The sequence below is a fragment of the Phascolarctos cinereus genome, unplaced genomic scaffold (genome assembly GCF_003287225.1).
Source record: "Phascolarctos cinereus isolate Bilbo 61053 unplaced genomic scaffold, phaCin_HiC Scaffold_2;HRSCAF=192, whole genome shotgun sequence".
NCBI lineage: Eukaryota > Metazoa > Chordata > Mammalia > Diprotodontia > Phascolarctidae > Phascolarctos > Phascolarctos cinereus.
The window spans coordinates 344356085-344361161 of NW_027555625.1; the positions used below are offsets into that span (position 1 = coordinate 344356085).

General features: G+C 37.8%; 1 pseudogene; it reads right to left on the reverse strand.

The window, feature by feature from the left end:
- Window positions 1-3024: 3024 nt before the first annotated feature.
- Window positions 3025-4873, reverse strand: LOC110211660 (heterogeneous nuclear ribonucleoprotein D-like pseudogene; annotated as a pseudogene).
- Window positions 4874-5077: the final 204 nt, after the last annotated feature.

The window sequence follows — 5077 nt, forward strand, 5'->3', positions numbered from 1 at the left end:
GAGAGTTCAAATAATAGACAGAAGGCAGGGATGTGTGAAGGCAGGGAGGTGAGAAAGGATTGACATTATGCACACACAAGAGGTCCAATATCTTCAGCCAAGCAATGGTATGCTTTCCCCTATGCCATACCCCACTATTTAGAACATATTTGATATTAGTCTTGATTTTGATTTGAACTTTGAAAAAAGCAGATGTATTTATGAGGAAGTAGTATTTGAGAATATCCAATAATTTTGGATATTGCTTTGTATCCCATCCTCTGCACTCTTCTTGATCTAACACTAAGTATTTGGAGAATTCTTTGTTAGGGTAATAATAGGTGATTGAAAAATTGCTTTAACTTTTATTTCTAAAAACAACATTGGCTTAAGATTAAACCATTGGTTCTTTACTGAACTAGACTTCCACGTACTAATAACTAGGATTCTACATTGGTTTGTTGGTTGTTGTCCTTTGTTCTTGAAGAGGACCAAAAAGACATCACTATGTTGGAGTCAAAGTACAGCTTGTACTAGTCTGATTAGTCACAGTCGGATATAGTTATAAACATAACGTGTTATAAGAGCTTGGCAATATGACACAGAGGGGAAAGCTGGAAAGTAGTTTGGCACAAACTAGGCATAGACCAACAACCCACACTGTGTACCAAAATAAGGTCAAAATGGTGAATGATTTAGACATAGATGGTGACATCATAAGTAAATTAGGGGAGTACGGAAAAATTTACTTATTGTATCTTGGAATAAGGGAAGAGTTGATGATCACATAAGAGATAGAAAAGATGATGAGAAGTAAAATGAATAATTTTGACTACATGAAATTAAAAAGCTTTTTTTTCACAAACAAAACCAATGCAGCCAAAATTATAAGGAAAGCAAGAACCTAGAGAAAAGATTTTACAGGAAGTTTCTCTGATAAAGGCCTCATTTCTCAAATATGTAGAGAATTGGGCCAAATTTATAAAAAAAAAAGCCATTCTCTAATTGATAAATGGTCAAAGGATATGAACAGGCAGTTTTCAGAAGAAGAAATCAAAGCTATCAATAGTCAAATATAAAGAAATGCTCTAAATCACCTATTGAACAGAGAAATGCAAATTAAAACAACTCTGAGGTACCACATCACACCTATCAGATTGGCTAACATGTCACAATGAAAATGACAAGTACTAGAGGGGATGCGGAAAAATAGGGACACTAATGCACTGTCAGTAAAATTTTGAACTGGTCCATCTGTGCTGGAAAACAGTTTGGAACTATGCCCAAAGGGCTATGAAACTCTGCATACCTTTTGACCCAGCAATATCACTGTTAGGTCTATATCCCAAAGAAATCAAAGGAAAAGGAAAAGAACTTATTTATACAAAATTATTTATAGCAGCCCTTTTTATGTTGCCAAAGAATTCAAAATTGAGGAGATGCCTGTCAATTAGAGAATAGCCAAACAACTTGTCGTATATGATTGTGATGGAATACTACTGTGATAGAACAAATGATGAGCAGAATGGTTTCAGAAAAACCTGGGAAGACTTCTAAGGACTGATGCAAAATGAAATGAGCAGAACCAGGAGAATACTGCATACAGCAACAGTCACTTTTTAATTGTGATTAATTGTGAAAGAGACAGCTACTATGATTAAGACAATGATCCAAGACAATTTCAAAGAACTCAGGATGAAAAATGTTTTCTACCTCCAGAGACAGAACTCATGAACTCTGAAAACAGATTGAAGCATAATTTTTTCGCTTTCATCATTTCCGTTCTCAACTTGGTGGGGGAGGTCCTGGAAAGGGAGATAAAATTTGGAACTAAAAATTAAATAAAGAAATAATTTAATAAACAAATCTACTACACTCACTGTACTTATTACTCAGATGAGTCTGTTAACTGTTCAGTTTAGTTCTCTAATTATTCAGATCATGTCCCATCCAGTCCTGCTTATCCCAGGTAACTCTTGCCCATGTCTTCCCATAAATTTGACAACTAGTATAGCTCACATGCTAGAGACTTTTCTTTCTCTTCCATTGGGTACCACTGAGACACTCTAACTGTTCACCTGTCATCTCTCATCCTCACCATGAGGTCATCCATCTTCTCCTACTATCATATAGTTCCTTGGTGATGTATTTTACTTCTCTTATTTTAAATTGAAAAGGGGGAAGGAAGCAGGTTGAATTACATTCAAGAAACTATACCTCTCTGACATCATTCTCTACTATTTCCTTTTTAATTCCTATCTTTCATGAAGAGAATGCTTTTCCTTTTAATTTTGTAATAAATTCAACATCTAATTTTCAAAGTTATTCTGCTCATTTCTGTTTCTGGTACAGGAGGTGTCGAAATAAGCAGAAGATTGAGGGCTGTGACAGTTTGGAGATCTTCAAAATGCAAAGGTAACACTTTATTCCCTGTTTTTGTTTCCAAATTAATTTATTTTATTATGAAGCAGAATAGTTTTATTGTATGGGTACATAAGTTTCTTTTAGGAAAAAAAGAATTATTTAATTAGTGCACATAGAGTAGTGTGACTTATGATAACATTTCATGGGAATATTTTAACTTTCCAAAGTACTCAACTTTTATATCGCTTCCTCAGTATACTCATAGACATGTGATCACATTCATGTCTTTAGATCTTGTGTGACCCTTGCCTATATCTTTCCATAACATTTCTACAGAGGGTTTTCTTTATGTTCTCTTTTTATTTTGTTTTAAATTTAATTTAATTTTTCCCACTTAACAAAATTTCATTTTCTCACTTTTCCCTCCAACCATTTATTTTTCCATTTTATGGTGTTTAATTATAAGGTGTCTCTTGAAAATAAAAGTCAGAAGATCAATGGCCCAATAAAAACAATTTCAGCAATTCACAACATGCTGAATTAACATTTCAAACATGGACGTGAGTCCTTAGCACAGATACACCTTTGTCAAGGGAAGCCAAGGCAAAGTTTGTTGCTCACTATTTGTAAAGGACCATTGCTTCTCCCCACTTCCCATGACTCCTAGAAATAAATTGTGCCTCAAATATTGCTTATTTAAAATTACATTTTTCACTGAGCTATTTAGTACCTGACACGGAAGAACAATTACAATTTGAGAATCATTTAACATGAAATTATACAATTAAAATTTGCATAAACACAAATCCACATATAACATGGAGGGCAAAGGACAAAACAAAAACAAGAAAACTAAATTGTCTGTTGTATACAATTGCACACAGTTGTGTCATCTACACTAAGTCTTTCACAAAATGGTCATCTCAGGGGCAACTAGACCGCACAGTGGATTGAGCACTGAGTCAGTGCTCAAATCTTCAGACACATAACACTCACTAACTGTGTGACTCTGGGCAAGTTACTTAACCCCAATTGCTTAAAAATTAAAAAAAAAATGGTCATCTCAGATCAACAGAAGACCACTCTCCATTCAATGTTGTCATCCCAAAAGATGGGCTACAGTAGCATCTGCTTGTTTTCTCCACGTCCTCCTTAAATAGGGTTGGTAATTGTTTTGGTGATTACCACTCCCACCCCCCCTTTGTAGACCACTGTAGTCTGCCTATCCCTGTCCATAACCATAGTTCCCATAGTTATACCCAATATAATCATGTCCACCGTAGCCACCATAGTTTTGACCATCACCATAGGCACTATTGTAATTTACATGTCCTTGATCATAACAGTCATTAAATCTTTAGTTGCAATTTTGGCCCTGACCTTTGCAACCGGTAATCCCACCTCTCCCACCTCCTCCGCCAGCTGCGGAGCTCCTCACTCCTTTCTGTTGTTGCTATTGCTGTTGCTGTCGCTGCGGGCTTTCTTTTTTGGGCTTAGCAACTTTGATTTCACACTTCCCAGAACCAATCTGATGATATCTGTTTTCTAATAATTTCGTTACTGGTTCTTCATCTGCATACGTGACAAAGCAAAATCCTCTTCCTTCTTTCATTTTTTTGTCCTTAGGAAGTTCAATATTCTCAATCTCTCCAAACGCTCCAAAATATTCTTTGATTTGTTCTTCAGACTTATGTAAGCTTGGCCCGCCAACAAATGCTTTATAGGAGGACACCTTTCTCTTTAAAGCTTTAGCCCTTTTGGGGTCTATCAACTTGCCACCCAGTTTGTGCTCTTTAAGTCTCAAGACCTTATAGACACTGGCAGCATCTTTGAAAAGCACAAATCCGAATCTCCTCAAGTTCCCCTTGGAATCTGTTTTAATTATGCAGTCTACAGCTTCTCCAAAACCAGACAGGTATTCAGCTAGATCTTTTGTGCTCGTATCCCCGCTTAGCCCGCCAATAGACATTTTGCCTTCATCCTGCTGGTTCTTGCTGGCGTTGATCGTGGAGCCGTCCTGGCAGTATCTGCTCACATTCACCATGGCGGTGGGGCTGGAGGCAGGGGGCAGGGGGCAAGAGGTGCAGAGAAGGAGTAGCAGCTTCTAGATTGTATCAAGCTAGCCTCCAACCATTTTTAAAAAACAAAACTTTATACTTTCCCCTACACCACCTGAGTCTCTACGGAAGTAACTCAAATATTAGCTCAATTCCTACATATCATTCACGTTCAGTAGAATCGTGACTGCTAGGTCACTCCTTTGGCTAGCCTGAGGCTCTGAATATCATTCCTTAAGATCATTTCTTTCTCTTCAAGGTGGTGCTGGCTGCAAAGTGCAACCTGGATTCTGACTTCTTGATTCTTTTTGCTTGCTCTGTTGGATTTGGAGACTCTGCTCTTCAGACCTAGGATGAATGAAAAGGCCAAGGGCTCCAGGCCCATTTCTTGGAGGCCATAATGACCCAAGAAAGAAGGCCCCAGCACCTGTTTTCCTTACTTCATGGTCTCTCACTGCATGTCGTAAGAGAAAGATGTGTGGAGCAAAGAAACAACTGAAACTGACTCAGGCCTTTTTGAAGGTGTCAACAGTTCCAATTGCCCAGTTGACTGAAAAAGGCTCCTCCCAGCCATGTGCTTGGTTAGTCAAGTGGGACCAGTTACAGAATGTCCACCCACGCTTTCAGCTTCTCCACATGGTGAAGTTGAATCAGCCAAGCAAGCTGATGGGATTTGT